Source organism: Thalassophryne amazonica, chromosome 17, assembly GCF_902500255.1.
Source record: "Thalassophryne amazonica chromosome 17, fThaAma1.1, whole genome shotgun sequence".
NCBI classification, from domain to species: domain Eukaryota; kingdom Metazoa; phylum Chordata; class Actinopteri; order Batrachoidiformes; family Batrachoididae; genus Thalassophryne; species Thalassophryne amazonica.
In genome coordinates, this window is record NC_047119.1 from 57,796,614 (window position 1) to 57,819,209 (window position 22,596).

The following is a 22,596-nucleotide window of genomic DNA, read 5'->3' on the forward strand; positions in this document are numbered from 1 at the left end:
CAGCTCCCCCAATAATCCTGCCAATAATGTGAATAGCGACTGACATATTTGTGGATCTCAACTGCAGTTTTGTGCTGAGAATGTCTCAATATTGCATAACTGAGCAAAGTGATGAATGTGTTTGGTGATCCACCAATGCTGAATCACCCTTCACAAACAGAATTTTCAGTTTTGCAAATAAACATTTATTTGTAAAAACCCACACACAAGTTACAAATCAGAAATTTCTGTTTGTGGATCACAAAGCACGTGTCCAAATCAAAGGATATTTGTAAATCGCCCTCTGTGCATTTGCAAGTTTTAATGAGACAAATTTAACTCTATACTCGAAAAATTTAGGTTTCCTAAATATTTATTACAGCCACTCTTAAAACTTCACCTATCTTTATAATTTTATTACTGGTAAATTTTAGAATTGATTTAGATGAGAATATCAGAGGAATATATCACAATTATCTGGGAACTACTTTTTGTGCAGGAATTCATCAAGCACGTCGGCGGCAGCCGCGCACTAACACAGAAGATACAATCATTGGCAATCATTCTAAGTGATGTATGTGTGCATTGATACCACATTTTAGAGGAGCACAGGTGACTAAAACATATACCTTGGTATTCATAAAGCAGTTTACTATATATTGTTCATTTCTACGACATTTTGTGGAGCCCCTCCAACTTTTACCCCAGCCCCCCTCACCTCCCCCAACAAAAATTTTCTGGCACCGCCACTGCTCCAAAGTGTGTAGCGGCCATTTCGAGTGGGACTGCTGTGAAAACGATTTTTGAGCGAAGCTCATGGGTTCTAAACAATTTTTTTTTTTTTGAAGGACACTGTAATCCTGACGATATTTGACTTAAGTGTATAAACACGGGGCGAGACACAGAAAAACACAGCCAGCTGTCGTCGTGATGAGCGCCGAGGCAAGAGAGAGAGGAGGACGTCTGCAGGAGGTGAGTTTCAAAAGTAGAATATTTATTTATTTATATGTCTAGCTGAGAACTTGATATTAATTCTGAATGGTTAACCAGTGCACAGTCACAGTCGGGATACTAACGACAATCTGTTTTTTTTTTTTTGTTTTGTGTGTGTGTGTGTGTGTGTGCGCGCGCGCGCGCGCGTGCGCGTGCCTGCGTGTGTGTTGCTGTGACAGCGTGCACGGCCTGTGCTATGCATAATATAAATTTGTGATCAACAGTATAATTAATTTGGGTGTAATTATTATATGCATTATCTGCTAGTAAAAATTGATAGTGACTTTTGTGTGTGTGTTTGTTTATATATATACACATGTATATAAATTAGTGTGTAGAATCTGTATGTTATTTGTGGCTGACGTCCCATTCATAACAATCAGTGACAGGATAACACACCCTAGAAAATTTAAAACATGCTGATGTGTTTATGTCAGTTATCAATAAAACAACATGAAATTGCTTGTCGCCTTTTACCCTTTAGCTGTTTTGATTTTAACAATATTTATTCTGTTTTGGAGATGATAAAAGATTCATACTTCAGTGGAGCAGTTAGTCAAGACATTGTAGTGAGGAAAATCAAAGATTCCAAGGACTTCACATTCAGGGGAGAGCTGATGGAAGCCACCTTCTGCAGGTGTGTCCATGGTAACAATATATTCCTCAGTCATTCTCAGTTTTATGAATGTATTGATTACTGATCATTCTGTATAATTACATTCACAGAAACACTTGCATTGCACTTGCCATTGAGATATCAGGTAAACTAATACCCCGTCATACATAGCCGGAATCACGCAGAGTGGCGTCAGACTTATGAATTGATGCACATCCGAAAGGTGTCGGATTTCAGTTCCAAAACGTTCTGACAGCCATCTGCGGAAGAGAGGAAATAAAGTTTGCTGCACATGTGCATGTGTGCGCACACGTATTGGCTTATTATGAAAAGACACAGACACACTGAGCGGTCATTTCCTCATGACGCACACACACGCACGTGAGGTCAGTGAGCCTGTGGGGAAAGAGGATGAGCAAAGGAGTGAACTATGAAATTGGGCTATTAGTACAAAAAAAGTAAAAAAGGGGGTGTTCACAATAATAGTAGTGTGGCATTCAGTCAGTGAGTTCATCAATTTTGTGGAACAAACAGGTGTGAATCAGGTGTCCCCTGTGTAAGGATGAAGCCAGCACCTGTTGAACATGCTTTTCTCTTTGAAAGCCTGAGGAAAATGGGACATTCAAGACATTGTTCAGAAGAACAGCGTAGTTTGATTAAAAAGTTAATTGGAGAGGGGAAACTAGGCTGTTCATCTACAATGATCTCCAATGCTTTAAAATGGACAAAAAAAAACAGACGCGTAGAAGAAAACGGAAAACAACCATCAAAATGGATAGAAGAATAACCAGAATGGCAAAGTCTCACCCATTGATCAGCTCCAGGATGATCAAAGACAGTCTGGAGTTACCTGTAAATGCTGTGACAGTTAGAAGACACCTGTGTGAAGCTAATTTATTTGCAAGAATCCCCCGCAAAGTCCCTCTGTTAAATAAAAGACATGTGCAGAAGAGGTTACAATTTGCAAAAGAACACATCAACTAGCCTAAAGAGAAATGGAGGAATAATTTGTGGACTGATGAGAGTAAAATTGTTCTTTTTGGGTCCAAGGGCCACAGACAATTTATGAGATGACCCCCAAACTCTGAATTCAAGCCAAAGTTCACAGTGAAGACAGTGAAGCATGGTGGTGCAATCATCATAATATGGGCATGTTTCTCCTACCATGGTGTTGGGCCTATATATCACATACCAGGTATCATGGATCAGTTTGGATATGTCAAAATACTTGAAGAGGTCATGTTGCCTTATGCTGAAGAGGACATGCCCTTGAAATAGGTGTTTCAACAAGACAATGACCCCAAGCACACTAATAAATGAGCAAAATCTTGGTTCCAAACCAACAAAATTAATGCCTCGCAGATGTGAAGAAATCATGAAAAACTGTGGTTATACAACTAAATACTAGTTTAGTGATTCACAGATTGCTAAAAAAAGCAGTTTGAACATAATAGTTTTGAGTTTGTACCATCAACAGCAGATGCTACTATTACTGTGAACACTCCCTTTTCTACTTTTTTTTACTAATAGCCCAATTTCATAGCCTTAAGAGTGTGCATATCATGAATGCTTGATCTTGGATTTGTGAGAATCTACTGAATCTACTGGTACCTTGTTTCCCATGTAACAATAAGAAATATACTCAAAACCTGGATTAATCTTTTTAGTCACATAGCACCACTATTATTCTGAACACTACTGTATATATACGAGGTCTGTGAGAAAAATATCTGACCTTTTTATTTTATGCAAAAAATATATGGATTTGATTCATATGTTTTTATGTCAGCCAAGCTTGAACCTTCGTGCGCATGCGTGAGTTTTTTCACACCTGTCAGTTGCGTCATTCGCCTGTGGGCAGGCTTTGAGTGAGCACTGGTCCACCCCTCTCTTCGTTTTTTTCATTGGGAGGAAATAGCGGAATGATTTGGGCTTTGTTCCATCAGAATTTTTTCAGAAACTGTTAGAGACAGGCAGCTGGAAACCATTCGGAAAATTCACATGGCTTTCGGTGAAAATTTTATGGGCTTCACACAGATTAAGGAGTGTTACTACCGCTTTAAGGACGGCCCACAATGGCGGACGGCGCGCCGCGCTCCAAGGCGCGGTCGACAGGCAGAAACGACCATTTCATTTCTAAACGGATTGTTGTGGAAAGTGTAAGACACGGACCCACACAGGGGGCGTAAAAGAATGGACAATAGAGATGCCAATAAATACAATTTAATATTGCAAATGTGCACTACAGGTCAAATACTGCTTTAGTCTGTCAATTAAAGTTCCACAAAAAGGTGACGTGTGGGCAGGCCCGAGGATAGGAGATGCCCATCCAGAGAAGAGCCGGGACCCACAAGGTTCCACCACCAACGGAGACCTGCAGTACACTGGAGCCGCCAAATCCCGAGTCCCCAGGTGGCCACTGCTCCCGGCTGTCAGATCTGGTACTGCTGGCAGGCAAAACAAACAGGTTACGGTGGGTGTGTGTACATCCAGCAACAGTCAGCAAAAGTTCAGTTCCTCTTCTGAGGGAAAAATCCACCACTCCCAGAAAACAGGAACACTGAAAACGTGCAGTGCCTAATGTAATACTTAGAAAGTTAGGAAAGTGAGGAGTGGAAACGCCAGCTCCTCCAAACTTCCACAAACCCAGCTTCAAGCTATAAGTATACAAAAGGATCACGACTGCAAAGATCAGAAGCAAAACATGTGCGTACGGCACAAGACGGCTGAGTCGGTTACCTGTCGGGTAAGCTGATAACTCGGCAGAGTTATGGTGTCTCTCCCAGGCTTTTATGGACGTGATGTGGTGATGAGATGATGACTGACAGCTGTCAGCTCCGGGCTCCTGGTGCTCCTGCGAGGCGACTGCACCCTCTGGTGCCTGAAGCCCGACATCAGGCAGGGCACCCTCTGGTGTTGGGCCAGCAGTACCTCCTCTTCAGGCGGCCCACACAACAAGACCCCCCCCCTCAACGGGCACCTCCTGATGCCCGACCAGGCTTGTCGGGATGTCTGGTAGAACTCCGCCAGGAGGGCTGGATCCAGGATGAAGCTCCTCTTCACCCAGGAGCGTTCTTCGGGTCCATAACCCTCCCAGTCCACCAGATATTGGAGACCCCGACCCTTCCGGCGAACATCAAGGAGCCTGTGGACTGTCCACGCAGGCTCGCCGTCAATGATGCGGGCAGGAGGCGGCGCTAGTCCGGGGGTGCAGAGGTCCGAGGTGTGGTACGGCTTTATTTTAGACACGTGAAATACGGGGTGAATCAGACAACTTTATTGATCCCAAAAAAGGGAAATTATGTTTACACTCCAATTACCTCAGACAAGATACAGCAATTAATCCACAATTATTACTTGTTTACCGTAATAATGGCACACATCAAAATTAAAGACAACACATATACATTTGACATTGTTTATGTGCACTAAACTTGAAGCAGTCCGTCATCCGAATGGAGGCAAAGTGGGTGAAGGCCGCTTCAACTATAAGTCGCGCCGCCAGGCAAGCTTGAGAGAGGACGAGGCCTGCCGCAGGGAGGGAGGGGCAGAGAGTGATAAGAGGAGCTGGAGCATGCTTTGGTCCATGTGTAAGTCTGTCAGTTTGTTGTCTTGTGGGTTGAGATAAGAATGGAGCCAAATAATCTCACCAGAGCCTGGATAAATTCCACTGGAGGAAAAACAGTGGGCAATTGACCTTGATGCTAGATAGCCTGTAGTGTTGCAGCCGAGCAGTGAAAAACACTTTTTATAGTTTCCCCACACTCAGCCAAATCCCAATTATAAATTAAGAATATTCCTAACTTTGAATTAAGAATATTCACCGGCCTCCGAAACCTTCAGCTTCAACTGCAAGGCACGCATCAGCTCCAGGGTGTCATCCAATTTGCAGTCTGAGAATGCACTGCCTTGCCAACCTCGTTAATCATGACGGACAAGCGAGGGCCCGTGGTTCTTGATGCCGCCGTCTTGCAAATTTTCTGGTAGATCAGGGCAGCACATAAGCCAAAAAGTACCAGCCCTGTTACCATAAGACCATAAGAATCTGCAGTGAAGCTGGGAGTTTCAGCTTCACTGCGGCTGGACTGGTGACCTTGATGATGGTGTATGGTCCGATGTACCTGTCCGTGAGTTTAGGAGAGTCCGTATGCAGAGGTATATTCCTAGTTGAAAGCCAAACCTCCTGACCGGGCTGGTATGCGGGGGCTGGGGTATGTCGGCGGTCTGCATGGCTCTTCGCCCTCGTCCAAGCTTTCAGAAGGGCAGAGCGGGCTGTTCGCCACACCCAACGGCACCTTCTGAGGTGGGCCTGGACCCAGGGGACCCCGATCTCTCCCTCCACAGCCGGAAACAATGGGGGCTGGTACCCCAAACATACCTCAAATGGGGAGAGGCCGGTCGCCGATGATATTCGGCTGTTATGGGCGTACTTGATCCAGGCCAGATAGATATTGACTCCAGGCCGTCGGGTGCGCGGAGGTTACACACTTTAAGGCCTGCTCCAGATCTTGGTTAGCCCGCTCTGCTTGTCCATTAGTCTGTGGGTGGTACCCGGATGAGAGGCTCACAGTGGCCCCCAGTTCCCTACAGAAACTCCTCCAGACTTGAGAGGAGAACTGAGGACCATGGTCTGAGCCGATGTTCGTGGGGATACCATGCAGATGCACGACATGGTGGACCAGGAGGTCTGCAGTCTCCTGGGCCGTCGGGAGCTTCGGGAGGGCCACGAAATGGGCCGCCTTGGTCCACTATTGTCAAGATGGTCATCATACCCTGGGACGCAGGGATACCCGTGATGAAGTCCAGGCCTATATGGGACCAGGGGCGTCGAGGCAACGGCAACGGCTGGAGGAGTCGTTTTTCTTGCTGATGTACAACCTTGCCCCTGGCGCAGGTGGTGCAGGCCCGGACATACTCCCAGATATCGGCTTCCAGTGACGCCCACCAGAAACGCTGCCGGACCACTGCCACAGTTCTTTGCACCCCTGGATGGCAGGAGAGCTTGGAACCGTGACAGAAGTCCAGGACCGCAGCTCTTGCGTCTGGTTTGACGTACAGTCTGTTCGATGGTCCACTGCCATTGATGGTCTGGGTGTCACGTCAGGGCCTCCCTGACGGTGTTCTCTATGTCCCACGTAAAGGTGGCGATGATAGTGTACTCCGGGATGATGGTGTCAGGTGGATCTGACAGCTCTGTTCTGACTTCCTCTTATACACCCGGGACAGTGCGTCAGACCATTGGTTTTTGGTCCCGGGGTGGTATGTAATCCGGAAGACAAAACGACCAAAGAACAGTGACCAGCGGGCTTGCCTGGGGTTCAGACGCTTAGCGGTCCGGATGTACTCCAGGTTCCGATGGTCAGTGAAAACCGTGAATGGTACCACAGCTCCCTCCAACAAGTGTCTCCACTCCTCCAGGGCCTCTTTCACCACCAGGCGCTCCGGATTGCCAACGTCATAGTTACGTTCTGCTGGGGTTAACCTGCGGGAAAAATAGGCACAAGGGTGGACGACCTTATCGGACTCCCCGCTCTGGGACAGCACGGCTCCTATCCCTGAGTCAGAGGCATCCACTTCAACAACAGACTGGCGGTCAGGATCGGGTTGCACCAGAACTGGCGCAGTCGAGAACTGGCGTTTCAACTCCCTAAACGCGGCTTCGCACCGATCCAACCAGGTGAATTGGACTTTTGGGGAGGTCAAGGCTGTCAGGGGACCAACCACCTGACTGTAGCCCTTGATGAACCTCCTATAGAAATTTGCGAAGCCGAGGAACTGTTGCAGCTTCCAACGGCTTGCCGGTTGGGGCCAATCTCTCACCGCCGCTACCTTGGCAAGATCAGGGGCGATGGAGTTGGAGGAGATGATGAACCCCAGGAAGGACAAAGATGTACCGTGGAACTCGCACTTCTCGCCCTTCACAAACAGCCGGTTCTCCAACAATCACTGCAGGACCTGACGTACATGCTTAACATGGGTCTCAGGATCCAGGGAGAAGATGAGGATATCGTCCAGGTACACGAAGATGAACCGATGCAGGAAGTCCCGCAAGACGTCATTTACCAATGCTTGGAACCTTGCGGGGGCGTTAGTAACCACCAACGGAGACCTGCAGTACACTGGAGCCGCCGAATCCCGAGTCTCCAGGTGGCCAGGCAGGGCGCCCTCTGGTGTTGAGCCAGCAGTACCTCCTCTTCAGGCGGCCCACACAACACGGATGGCTGTATGGATCCGGGACCATCGTGTGCAATTTCTCTGGTTATCACAAGAGCTGGACATCAGCCATTTTCCGTTTGATTTCACTTTTAACAAGAGATTTTGTCATGGAAAGCCATGCGGAGGCTTCGCGCGTCACAACAGATTCGCTGATGGAGCGAGACAAAGAACACCTCCGTTTTGGAGTGTCAGAGGACAAGTTGGGACATGCCTATCTCGGCTTTCAGTGGCTTACCAGTCGAGTGAGTATAAGAGAAATTGTGGAGAGCTAGGCATGTCCCAACTTGTCCTCTGACACTCCAAAACGGAGGTGTTCTTTGTCTTGCTCCATCAGCAAATACGTCGTGATGCGCGAAGCCTCCGCGCGGCTTTCCATGACAAAATCTCTTGTTAAAAGTGAAATCTGCCGGAAAATGGCTGATGTCCAGCTCTTGTGATAACCAGAGAAATTGCACACGATGGTCCCGGATCCATACGGCCATCCGTTTAGAAATGAAATGGTCGTTTCAGCCTGTCGATTGCTGCTCGGAGCGCGGCGCGCCGTGCGCCATTGTGGGCCGTCCTTAAAGCGGTAGTAACACTCCTTAATCTCTGTGAAGCCCATAAAATTTTCACCGAAAGCTATGTGAATTTTCTGAATGGTTTCCAGCTGCCTGTCTCTAACAGTTTCTGAAAAAATTCTGATGGAACAAAGCCCAAATCATTCTGCCATTTCCTCGCAATGAAAAAACGACGAGAGGGGTGGACCAGTGCTCACTCAAAGCCTGCCCACAGGCGAATGACGCAACCGACAGGCGTGAAAAAACTCACGCATGCGCATGAAGGTTCAAGCTTGGCTGACGTAAAAATATATGAATCAAATCCATATATTTTTTTGCATAAAATAAAAAGGTCAGATACTTTTCTCACAGACCTCGTATAAAGTATGGGAAATGACCAGTCCAATTAAAAAAGACTCACCTAAAAAAGACCTGCTTTTGCTGTTTTGTCAAACCAACTATTTGCAAAGTTCTGAATATAGATGGACACTGTTGACATTTTCCATTGTGCTATAAACTCTGGGAAAAATCTCATTTGCTTCACTTGAGGGACGTTATTGCTACATTGTATGATGCTTTTAGATTTTCTTTTTGTTTTAGGGGCTGATCCAAAGATGGTGCCATACCTGTACCAGAACAAACAAGGACAACCATTGGCAAGAAGGACAAGCCAAACCAGTTGGAAGCCATCCAAAATCATGTCTGGAGATTCTATAAATGTTGCTGAATGAGTATTTATGTGGAAAATTATTGGACATCAGTATTATCACTGTCATAAATATGACTGTCACGTGTGAATAAGTAACATCTACTGTTGTCATGTTTTGAACTGCTATGGAACAAAATGTAAAGATTACCAATTCACAAATGAATGTGATACAATATTAAGCTCTACAATATCAATATCAATATTTGCAAGTTTGCATATCTGCCGAGTGGTAAATGTGAATTGTCCATTGAACGATTGCAGATGGAATTTTTTGAAAAAAATGATCAATAACACTCTGTTTACCAAAATAAGAGGCTCAAATAAATGTTTGTCAACAAATAAACAATTATTCTTTTTGACTTTCAGTTAAGAAATCTGCAACATGTACATTTTATAATTTGATTTTATTTCTATCAAGCAAACACATCCAAAACTTTTCATTTGTCAAGTGTCATTTTACAAATGTGAAGTCATGTGTTGATGCTCATGGAGAAGCTGCACCGGGTCCCCATTCACTGCAGCGTGGGTAGGGTTGGGTATCAAGAACCGGTTCTTTTCAAGTATCGTTAAGAAATTATTCGATCCACCGATATCAATAGCCTTTTTGCTTAACGATTCCCTTATAGGTCCTTCAGAGCAGCCGTTATTTTTGAGGGTATTTGTCGGGAAAATGATCATTCCTCTATATTGATTACAGACCCTGCAGCAGGTCTGTAATCAACAGTTTCTGCAGCGCAACACCAGTTTGAAGCATGAACCATTGATCCACTAGCTCGTTGGTTCTTTGATTCGCTGCTCTTCAGAAACGGCAAGTCCTCTTCTTAACCCCTCTCCAAGCCATTGAAATACCGTGAGTCACTTTTGTGTGGATTAAAGTCACTAACTGGGACTCTTGTCTTGTTGTAGTCAAGAAACGAGAATCGTCCTCCGTTCCATTGGCACAGCTCCAAATGTTGCGCGGCTCTCTGCTGAGACAGAGTCCGGACGGAATTAATAACTTCAAAATGAATTGCCGGAGTCGGGTCGCAGGGGCAGCAGCTCAAGCAAAGCCGCCCAGACCTCCCGATCCACACACAGCTCCTCCGGGGGAACCCCAAGGCGTTCCCAAGCCAGCCGAGAGACTCCGGACAAAGCGGAAGAAAATGGATGGATGGAAAATGAATTGCCACTCTAAATAAAATGACATCTCTTATAAACGTTGTAATACAGACAAGAAACTACAGCCGACTAAAATGTTTTTTCCTCCCAAAATGAGGCGTCCTGTATTCTTTATAAATTATATTTTGACATGCAGCACAGCCAGCTGTAAGAGCTCAGATCGGAAAGACGTTAATGCCAGTAATGTCTGAAAGGAAAAGCTTTTGACAAAAACTACAGATTTTGTTTATTTCTGTTTATGTCCAGAGATCAAGGATCCACCATGTAGAGTTTATTATGTCCAGAGTTTAAGGATCCAGTGACCAATTTCATATTTATTTACTTTAAGACTCAATAAATTGTTGTTCAATTTCAATTCAGTTTAATTAGCTGATTAAAAATTTAAAAATTCACATACATAATTAAAAACAGAAGTAAAACAATAAAACAGATAAATAATAAAAACTATTCATAAGAAAGAGAATAAAAATAAGCTTTAAGTCTTGACTTAAAAATGTCCACGGACTCTGACTGCCTATGGTCGCAGGAAGACCATTCCACAGAGCGGGTGCACGATAAGAAAAAGCTCTTTGACCCACTGACAGAGAAAACCTGTAAAGCCTACCTTTAGTACACAAAAAAATTCACAAGAGGTATCGATAAGGAATTGGATCCATAAGCGGAATCGATAATGGTATCGATATCGATAAAATCTTACCGATTCCCTCAGAAACACCATTGGAACCTGTTTCTTATTGCCGTAACTGCACAGGCTGGAATCACCTTTCTTCATTTCCTCACGCGTTTTCCATCAACCCACTAGGTAAAACTGTGGTACACTGTGTATCTGTACAATCTGAAACGATAAAATGCAATAATTAAAAAACAGCTTGTAAAAGCTTTATAATAGTTTTTTTTAAGTTTACTATTACGTTAATAAGCATTTAGAAATGTACATATAAAAGTGAATTGGTCAACTGTTTTGATTGTGATTACAATATATATTAAGCACATAAAAATGAGTTATAAAACAGATTTAATCACCACAAGGATATTATAAATGCTTAACTAATGCTCAATTAAGGCTTATTCATACATTGAAAGAAGAAAAGTCTTTAAAACTGCATACTTCCAGGTATGGATGGCTATCCGGGGGAATTTTATAAACACTTTCTAGATGAAGTCACACCCCTTTTACAAAGGGTATATAATTACACCTTAGTTAAAAAAGACCCACCAAAATCTTGGTCTCAGGCGATAATATCAGTAATCCCCAAGGAGGGAAAGGATCCCACAGTCTGTTCCTCATACACGCCAATTAGTTTGTTGTGCTGTGATGTAAAAATTCTAACAACAATACTGGCTAAAAGAATTCAAAAGTGCATTAACAGAATAATTAAGTCCGATCAAACAGGGTTTATACCTGGTCGCCTGGGAATAAATAATATAAGAAGAACACTAAACATTATGTCCATAGCAAAACAGAAACAGGAACCTTCAATGCTTCTCAGCTTAGATGCTGAGAAAGCATTTCATAGGGTGGATTGGCTGTATTTGGAGAATACATTGGGGAAAATGGGATTTCACTCAGATTTTATTGATTGGATTAGAGTGTTGTATACAGAACCCACATCAAAAGTACGAGTAAATGGACATTGTTCTGAACGTTTCAGACTGAAAAGAGGAACTAGACAGGGGTGTCTACTTTCTCCTTTATTATTTGCTATAAGCATAGAACCACTGGCGGAAATGATTCAAGATAATGACAATATACAGGGAGTATCGGTGGGTGGAGTAGAGTACAAGATTTCACCCTATGCGGACGATGTGATACTGTATATTACCAACCTGCAGACATCTGTCTCGGCACTTATGGATTGTCTGGGGGACTTTGGAATGATATCAGGTTATAAGGTCAATGAGACAAAGTCGCAAGCAATGATGTTGGTGGGTGATAGGCCGCTAGATTTGGATAAAGTTTGTTTAATTGGCCCACCCAAGGATTTAAGTATTTAGGCATAATGGTTACACCACAAACTGTTGGGAAAGTGTAGTGACACGGACCCACAACAGGGGGCGTAAATGAACGGACAATGGAAGGAGTCAAATTATAACACTTTACTGGTGTGAATGTCACAACCAAACACAGCAGAATCAGAATGTGCAACAGTCAATTAATAAAGGTGTCGTGTGGGCAGGCTCGACGATAGGAGACGCCCGTCTGGAAACGAACCGGAACCACACGATTTCCACCGCCACCTGAACCCGAGGAATACTGGAGCCGCCAAGTTCCGGAGTCCCCAGGTGGCCACTTTCCCGGAGTGTCAGATCTGGTACTGCTGGCAGAAAGCAAAAGACGGTCAAAGGGTGGGTGTGTGAACACCCAGTAACAAAGGTGGGAATGCCACCTCCACCTCTCACTCAGCGCGTTGCAGCGGTCTCAGCTGAAAAGGAGCGCCGTCTTGCACAGCCTCCTCACAAACGACCGGTTCTCCTGCAAACACTCACAATAATAGATTTATCGATCTCAAAAGGGGCTGAGAGTATTACCTCCAGATGAAGATGATATCTCGGCAGTTTGGTGGAGGTGTCTTCCTGCTTTTATACCAGATGTGTTGATTAGTGACAGCTGTCACGGATGATGGTGACAGCTGTCACCACGGCTTATTCCTGAGGCGGCAGCGCCCTCTCGTGCCTGAAGCCCGCACTTCAGGCAGGGCGCCTTCTGGTGGTGGGCCAGCAGTACCCCCTCTTCAGCGGCCCACACAACAACAAACCTCACAATTATATACAGAAAACTATGGTAAATTGTTTTTGTCAATAAAATCTGACCTTGTCCGCTGGGAAATTCTACCCTTATCCCTAATCGGGAGAATAGAAACAGCATGAATCTCCTTCCTCGGTTGTTATATTTGTTCCAGGCCCTCCCTATTTGGATTCCATCCTCTACTTTTAAAAGGTTGGACAAAATGATTTCTTTATTCATTTGGCAAAGGAAAAAACCTCGGGTTCGGCTGAAACTACACTCAACAAAAATATAAACGCAACACTTTTGGTTTTGCTCCCATTTTGTATGAGATGAACTCAAAGATCTAAAACTTTTTCCACATACACAATATCACCATTTCCCTCAAATATTGTTCACAAACGAGTCTAAATCTGTGATAGTGAGCACTTCTCCTTTGCTGAGATAATCCATCCCACCTCACAGGTGTGCCATACCAAGATGCTGATTAGACACCATGATTAGTGCACAGGTGTGCCTTAGACTGTCCACAATAAAAGGCCACTCTGAAAGGTGCAGTTTTGTTTTATTGGGGGGGGGGGGATACCAGTCAGTATCTGGTGTGACCACCATTTGCCTCATGCAGTGCAACACATCTCCTTCGCATAGAGTTGATCAGGTTGTCAATTGTGGCCTGTGGAATGTTGGTCCACTCCTCTTCAATGGCTGTGCGAAGTTGCTGGATATTGGCAGGAACTGGTACACGCTGTCGTATACGCTGGTCCAGAGCATCCCAAACATGCTCAATGGGTGACATGTCCGGTGAGTATGCCGGCCATGCAAGAACTGGGACATTTTCAGCTTCCAAGAATTGTGTACAGATCCTTGCAACATGGGGCCGTGCATTATCCTGCTGCAACATGAGGTGATGTTCTTGGATGTATGGCACAACAGTGGGCCTCAGGATCTCGTCACGGTATCTCTGTGCATTCAAAATGCCATCAATAAAATGCACCTGTGTTCTTCGTCCATAACAGACGCCTGCCCATACCATAACCCCACCGCCACCATGAGCCACTCGATCCACAACATTGACATCAGAAAACCGCTCACCCACACGACGCCACACACGCTGTCTGCCATCTGCCCTGAACAGTGTGAACCGGGATTCATCCGTGAAGAGAACACCTCTCTAACGTGCCAAACGCCAGCGAATGTGAGCATTTGCCCACTCAAGTCAGTTACGACGACGAACTGGAGTCAGGTCGAGACCCCGATGAGGATGATGAGCATGCAGATGAGCTTCCCTGAGACGGTTTCTGACAGTTTGTGCAGAAATTCTTTGGTTATGCAAACCGATTGTTTCAGCAGCTGTCCGAGTGGCTGGTCTCAGACGATCTTGGAGGTGAACATGCTGGATGTGGAGGTCCTGGGCTGGTGTGGTTACACGTGGTCTGCGGTTGTGAGGCTGGTTGGATGTACTGCCAAATTCTCTGAAACGCCTTTGGAGACAGCTTATGGTAGAGAAATGAACATTCAATACACGAGCAATAGCTCTGGTTGACATTCCTGCTGTCAGCATGCCAATTGCACGCTCCCTCAAATCTTGCGACATCTGTGGCATTGTGCTGTGTGATAAAACTGCACCTTTCAGAGTGGCCTTTTATTGTGGGCAGTCTAAGACACACCTGTGCACTAATCATGGTGTCTAATCAGCATCTTGATATGGCACACCTGTGAGGTGGGATGGATTATCTCAGCTAAGGAGAAGTGCTCACTATCACAGATTTAGACTGGTTTGTGAACAGTATTTGAGGGAAATGGTGATATTGTGTATGTGGAAAAAGTTTTAGATCTCTGAGTTCATCTCATACAAAATGGGAGCAAAACCAAAAGTGTTGCGTTTATATTTTTGTTGAGTGGGTTATGTAGTCCAAAAAAATGGGGGTCTTGGTTTGCCTAATTTGAAATTGTATTATTGGGCTGCACAGATGCGTGGGTTAGTAGAATGGGTATTGCAGGATGAGGAAACAAATTGGATAAAACTTGAAAACCATGCTTCCCAAATTGTTTCATTAGAGACCGTACCTTTTTTAGAACAAAAGAAATGGAGAGATTTGAAAATAAAAAATGAGTGGATTGTGTGTACACAACGAGTATGGACACAGGTGAGGAAGAAAATCAATGCACCTTTAACAACCTCACAGGCACTTAAAATCACTAAGATTGCTGATTTTTTACATAATAAATTAGACTGTGGATTTAAGGGGTGGGCGGAAAGGGGTTTGATAACTATCAGATGTTTGATGGAGGGATATTAAAATCTTTTAAACAGTTGCAGGACAAATTTGGTTTAGGTTCTGATGGGTTTTTTCAATATTTACAGTTACGAGACTATTTAGTGTCATGTGCAGAATGGGACGCTTTGAAACAACTGCCTACACCGATTGAACAAATATTAATTAAGGTGATTGAAGAAAAAAGTAAAGTTAAAATAATATCGAGCATGTATAAATATTTACATTCTCAACTGTCTGATAACTCACTGGAAGTGAAGGTGAAGTGGGAGTTAGAGGCAAACACAATTATTGAGGATGAAGAATGGGAAGAGGCGTGTGAAAGAGGCCGTAAAATTACTAGCAGTCCGATTTGGAAGGAGTTCAATTGGAAAATTAAGTTAAGATTTTTTAGGACACCATCTAATACTTTTAATAATGATAATAGTAAAACTAATCTGTGTTGGAGGGATTGCAAACAAATTGGGGATTATTTGCATATTTTTTGGCACTGCCCCGCCTTGAAACCATATTGGCTAGGGATCCAGGCAGAGATCCGAGCCATCCTAAATTTTAATTTGCCGCTGGATCCAAAATATTACATTATAGGGCTGACCCCAAGGGGTGGTTTGACAAAAAGTGTTGTGTGGGCCGCCAGAAGAGGAGGTACTGCTGGCCCACCACCAGAGGGCGCCCTGCCTGAAGTGCGGGCTTCTGGCACGAGAGGGCGCTGCCGCCACGGACACAGCCGGGGGTGACAGCTGTCACTCATTATCTCTTGACAGCTGTCACCCATCTACACTACATCATCTCACTCCATAAAGACCGGACGTCATCTCCACCTCGTTGCCGAGATATCATCTACCTGTGAAGGTAATATTCTCTGCTGTATCTCAAACTGTCATAGTCTGAACTCTTTTTGCAGCCGCTTTCCTGTGGTGTGCCTTATCTGCTGGATTGGCATTTGGTGTGAACAGCGACGGCTTCGCTTCACACCCAAACCAGATAAGTGGTGTAACAGGAGCTGCACGAGTGTGTGATTAGAGGTGGAGGTGACTTTCCACCTTCTGACTGTTTTTGTTACTGGGTGTGCACACACCCACATCTCACTGTTTGTGCTCCTCGCCAGCAGTACCAGATCCGACAGTCGGGGACGGTGATCACCTGGGAATTCTGGACTTGGCGGCTCCAGTATTCACCAGGTTCTGTGGCGGTGGAAATCGTGTGGTCCCGGCTCTTCTCAGGACAGATGTCTTCTATCCTCGAGCCTGCCCACACGTCACCTTGGTGTATTGACTGCTATCAGATTCTGTGATTGTCTGTATAATCGTTGTGCACATTCACAACATTAAATTGTTACCTTTTGGCTCATCTATTGACCATTCATTTGCGCCCCCTGTTGTGGGTCCGTGTCACTACACTTTCTCCAACAGGATATCTCGGCCAACGTCATGGATCCCGAGGGGCGTCAACCATCTGTTGGACAGCCAATGGAAGAGCAGGGTGCACAGGCATCGGCTGGAGGCGTGATTGGTGAGTTGCAGCACATCCTCACCACCTTTACCGCTCGGATGGACCTGATGACCGAGCAAAACATCATCATTAATCGCAGGATGGAGGCTCTCACCACGCAGGTGGAAGTGCGCGCTCAGGGCGCTGCTGCAGCTCCTCCTCCTGCCGACCCGGTGCTGAATACAGACATTCCACTGGTCATTCAACAACCCCCCCACCATCCACTGAAGTATACATAAGCCCCCCAGAGCCGTACGGAGGTTGTGTGGAGACGTGCGCGGGCTTTCTTATGCAGTGTTTGCTCGTCTTTGCACAACGTCCCGTGATGTACGCGTCTGATGCCAGCAAGGTGGCTTACGTGATTAATTTGCTTCGAGGTGAGGCACACGCTTGGGCTACAGCGCTTTGGGAACAAAGTTCACGGCTCCTTGCCTCTTATACTGGGTTTGTGAGGGTGCTCAGAACTGTTTTTGATCACCCTAACAGAGGCAAAACTGCATCTACCGTGCTGCTGTCAATGAGACAGGGGCGCCGGAGCGCAGCCGAATATGCAGTCGACTTCCGCATCACGGCTGCGAGATCCGGCTGGAATATGACTGCGCTCTGCGCCGCCTTCATAAACGGACTGTCGTCCGGCCTGAAGGAGCACCTGGTGGCTAAGGAGGAACTGCGGGATTTGGCTGAGCTTATCGATTTGGTTATACGATTGGACAATCGGTTAGAAGAACGCCGACGGGAGCGAGGCGAAGGGCGTGGTCAGGCACAAGCTGTTCCTCTTCCTCCCGGGTCTGAAAGGGAGCCGTCTTCCCCACGCTCCACAGCCACAGCGCTCCATGTGGCTACAGCTCCCCCTGCTGACGATGCTAGGAACACGAGCAGGGCCACATTCAGACAGAGGAGGCTGGTCTGCAGGGAGTGCTTTATCTGCGGCTCGAGTGAGCAGCAGCAGAGAGACTGCCTCAAACGGTCAAAACACAAACGCCCACCCTTAGAGACTGGGCTGAGGGGGGTCAAAACATTCACGTGGGTCATACACATCTTTCAACATGACTCCCAGTTACAATCCTGAGCGGGGATTTAACCCTTCAAGCCCCAGCACTGGTGGACACGGGGTCAGAAGGGAATCTGATGGATAGCAGATGGGCAAGGGAGGTAGGGCTCCCTCTGGTGGCGCTTTCTTCGCCAGTGAGGGTGCGAACACTAGATGGCACTCTTCTCCCATTTATCACACACAAGACACTACCTGTAACCCTGGGAATCACCGGGAGGAGATTGAGTTTTTTGTAACTCCTTCTACCTCCCGCGTGATTTTGGGCTTCCCATGGATGATTAAACACAGTCCCCGGATTGATTGGCTGTCTGGGGTTGTGGCTCAGTAGAGCGAAACCTGCCACCGGAATTGTTTAGGATCCTCGGTTCCTCCCGGTGTAAATGCTAATGAGGAGGTTAAAGTCCCTCCCAATCTGACGGCGGTGCCGGTTGAGTACCACGATCTTGCTGACGTCTTCAGCAAGGATCTGGCGCTCACCCTTCCCCCGCACCGTCCGTACGATTGTGCCATTGATTTGGTCCCGGGCGTTGAGTTCCCGTCCAGCAGGCTGTACAATCTCTCACGTCCTGAGCGCGAATCAATGGAGACCTACATCCGGGACTCATTAGCTGCCGGGTTGATCCGGAATTCCACCTCCCCAATGGGTGCAGGTTTCTTTTTTGTGGGCAAGAAAGATGGCGGACTCCGTCCATGCATTGATTACAGGGGGCTGAACGACATAACGGTTCGTAATCGATACCCTTTACCCCTGTTGGATTCAGTGTTTACGCCCCTGCATGGAGCCCAAATTTTCACCAAACTGGACCTTAGGAATGCATACCACCTGGTTCGGATCCGGAAGGGAGACGAATGGAAGATGGCATTCAACACCCCATTAGGTCATTTTGAGTACCTGGTCATGCCGTTCGGCCTCACTAACGCCCCCGCTACGTTCCAAGCATTGGTAAACGACGTCTTGCGGGACTTCCTGCACCGATTCGTCTTCGTATATCTGGATGACATACTCATCTTTTCCCCAGACCCTGAGACTCATGTCCAGCATGTACGTCAGGTCCTGCAGCGGTTGTTGGAGAACCGGCTGTTTGTGAAGGGCGAGAAGTGTGAGTTTCACCGCACCTCTTTGTCCTTCCTGGGGTTCATCATCTCCTCCAACTCCATCGCCCCTGATCCGGCCAATTTTGCGGCGGTGAGAGATTGGCCCCAACCAACAAGCCGTAGGAAGCTGCAACAGTTCCTCGGCTTTGCAAATTTCTACAGGAGGTTCATTAAGGGCTACAGTCAGGTAGTTAGCCCCCTGACAGCCCTGACCTCTCCAAAAGTCCCCTTCACCTGGTCGGATCGCTGCAAAGCCTCGTTCAAGGAGTTGAAACGCCGGTTCTCGTCTGCACCTGTTCTGGTGCAGCCCGACCCTAGCCGCCAGTTTGTGGTTGAAGTGGACACCTCTGACTCAGGGATAGGAGCCGTGCTATCCCAGAGCGGAGAGACCGATAAGGTTCTTCACCCGTGTGCCTACTTTTCTCGCAGGTTGACCACAGCTGAACGGAACTATGACGTCGGCAATCGAGACCTCCTTGCGGTGAAAGAGGCTCTTGAGGAGTGGAGACACCTGTTGGAGGGAGTGTCTGTGCCTTTCACGGTTTTCACTGACCATCGGAACCTGGAGTATATCAGGACCGCCAAGCGGCTGAACCCCAGGCAAGCCCGCTGGTCACTGTTCTTCGGGCGTTTTGACTTCCGAATCACCTACCGCCCGGGGACCAAGAACCAGAGATCGGATGCATTGTCCCGGGTGCATGAAGACGAAGTCAAGACTGAGCTGTCGGATCCACCGGAGCCCATCATTCCAGAGTCCACTATCGTGGCCACCCTCACCTGGGACGTGGAGAAGACCGTCCGGGAGGCCCTGGCATGGAGCCCGGACCCCGGAACAGGGCCGAAGAACAGACTCTACGTCCCACCATAGGCAAGAGCTGCTGTCTTGGATTTCTGTCACGGTTCTAAGCTCTCCTGTCATCTGGGGGTGCGAAGGACCGTGGCAGTGGTCCGGCAGCGCTTCTGGTGGGCGTCCCTGGAGGCCGATGTCCGGGGATATATCCAGGCCTGCACCACCTGTGCCAGGGGCAAGGCAGATCATCAGAAGGCACAGGGACTTCTTCAGCCACTTCCTGTGCCTCATCACCCCTGGTCCTACATCGGTCTGGATTTTGTCACGGGCCTCCCGCTGTCCCAGGGCATGACGACCATCTTCACGATAGTGGACCGGTTCTCCAAGGCGGCCCACTTCGTGGCCCTCCCGAAGCTCCCCACGGCCCAGGACACTGCAGACCTCCTGGTCCACCACGTCGTCCGTCTGCATGGGATACCTACCGACATCGTCAATGATCGTGGTCCCCAGTTCTCCTCACACGTCTGGAGGAGCTTCTGCCGGGAACTGGGGGCCACTGTGAGCCTCTCGTCCGGGTATCACCCGCAGACCAATGGATAGGCAGAAGGGCCAATCAGGAATTGGAGCAAGCCCTGCGCTGTGTGACGTCCGCACACCGGATGGCCTGGAGTGAACATCTGGCCTGGATCGAGTATGCGCATAACAGCCAGGTGTCCTCTGCCACCGGCCTCTCCCCATTTGAGGTGTGTTTGGGGTATCAGCCCCCATTGTTTCCCATGGTGGAGAGAGAGATCGGTGTGCCCTCGGTCCAGGCCCACCTGCAGAAGTGCCGTCGGGTGTGGCGCTCCGCCCGTTCTGCCTTGTTGAAGGCTCGGACGAGGGCGAAGACCCATGCAGACCGCCGGCGATCCCCGGCCCCTGCTTACCAGCCCAGGCAGAAGGTGTGGCTATCCACGAAGGACATCCCCCTCCAGGTGGACTCCCCGAAACTCAAAGACAGGTATATTGGGCCATACAAGATCCTCAAAATCCTCAGTCCTGCCGCAATGAAGCTCCAACTCCCTGCTTCACTGCGGATCCACCCGGTCTTTCATGTGTCAAGGATCAAACCTCACCACACCTCACCCCTCTGTGCTCCCGGACCGGCGCCGCCTCCTGCCCGGATCATCGATGGGGAGCCGGCTTGGACGGTGCGCTGGCTCCTGTTTGTCAGTCGGATGGGCCGGGGGTTCCAGTATTTGGTGGACTGGGAGGGGTATGGACCCGAAGAACGCTCCTGGTGAAGAGGAGCTTCATCCTGGATCCGGCCCTCCTGGCCGATTTCTACCGCCGTCACCCGGACAAGCCTGGTCGGGCGCCAGGAGGCGCCCGTTGAGGGGGGGGGGGGTCCTGTTGTGTGGGCCGCCAGCAGAGGAGGTACTGCTGGCCCACCACCAGAGGGCGCCCTGCCTGAAGTGCGGGCTTATCTCTTGACAGCTGTCACCCATCTACACTACATCATCTCACTCCATAAAGACCGGACGTCATCTCCACCTCGTTGCCGAGATATCATCTACCTGTGAAGGTAATATTCTCTGCTGTATCTAAAACTGTCATAGTCTGAACTCTTTTTGCAGCCGCTTTCCTGTGGTGTGCCTTATCTGCTGGATTGGCGTTTGGTGTGAACAGCGACGGCTTCGCTTCAACACCCAAACCAGATAAGTGGGTGTAACAGGAGCTGCACGAGTGTGTGATTAGAGGTGGAGGTGACTTTCCACCTTCTGACTGTTTTTGTTACTGGGTGTGCACACACCCACATCTCACTGTTTGTGCTCCTCGCCAGCAGTACCAGATCCGACAGTCGGGGACGGTGATCACCTGGGAATTCGGGACTTGGCGGCTCCAGTATTCACCAGGTTCTGTGGCAGTGGAAATCATGTGGTCCCGGCTCTTCTCAGGACAGATGTCTTCTATCCTCGAGCCTGCCCACACGTCACCTTGGTGTATTGACTGCTATCAGATTCTGTGATTGTCTGTATAATCGTTGTGCACATTCACAACATTAAATTGTTACCTTTTGGCTCATCTATTGACCGTTCATTTGTGCCCCCTGTTGTGGGTCCGTGTCACTACACTTTCTCCAACAAAAAGGGAAGCTCAATTGCTCCCCATTTGTTTATTGGTAGCAAAGAAAATGATAACGAGATCTTGGTTAAAAGCACTACCTCCCACTCTCCATCAACGGCGTGACGGATTAAAAAACGTATATCTAATGGAAAAAAGTTACGGCAAAGCTTCATTTGAATATGGATTTGTTTTTGGATAGGTGGACCCCTGTCATTATTTACTTTGGTTGGGCATAATTATACTTGCTCAGGGTTCCTCACCGGAATTGTGTGTTTTCCTTCTCTTTTTTTTTTTTTTACCAGTTGTAGATAAAGTAAAATATATTTTAGGGTATACCCCTTTTACTTTCAGTGGGATGGAATACCGTCCTAGAATTTGCTGAGTCGCTCTGTTCGATTTGTTGTATTAATTTTATGTTGTAATTGAATATGGAGTTGCCCCTTTGAATAAACAGTGTTAAAAAAAATAAATAAAAAAAAACTGCGTACTTATAGTGATGGGGAAAGAGACTTGAGCTTTGTACATTATTAACAAATGATACATAAAGTATTGAGGAATAAAGAAAAGTAGTTAATGCAATCTTACAGATGTTATAACTGATACATTGAGCATCAACTAATGGTTTATTAATGCTTAGTAAAGGCTTAATAATTTGAGGAATAAAACGTAAACACTAAAAATATGATTTGTAAAGTATTTTAGCACTATGAATAGTGTCTGATTTAAGTTTGTAAATAAATTATTAATGATCAACTATCATTTAGAAATGTTTTTACATATTTTGTTATTAATAATTATTAAGCCATCAATTTATGTTCTTACCAATAAGTAGCTAATAAAAAAGAATGCTTT

At 46.9% G+C, this 22,596-nt stretch overlaps 1 protein-coding gene and 1 long non-coding RNA gene across 2 annotated transcripts in view; both read left to right on the plus strand.

Moving 5' to 3' along the window:
- Positions 1–22,596, plus strand: part of LOC117529109 (matrix metalloproteinase-17-like) — a 244,201-nt gene that overhangs the window by 88,940 nt on the left and 132,665 nt on the right. The gene's annotated exons all lie outside the window — the stretch shown is intronic.
- Positions 789–9,227, plus strand: LOC117529359. The gene is made up of 3 exons (XR_004565998.1): positions 789–951; positions 1,494–1,609; positions 8,944–9,227. It is a non-coding gene; the product is annotated as an uncharacterized LOC117529359 (long non-coding RNA).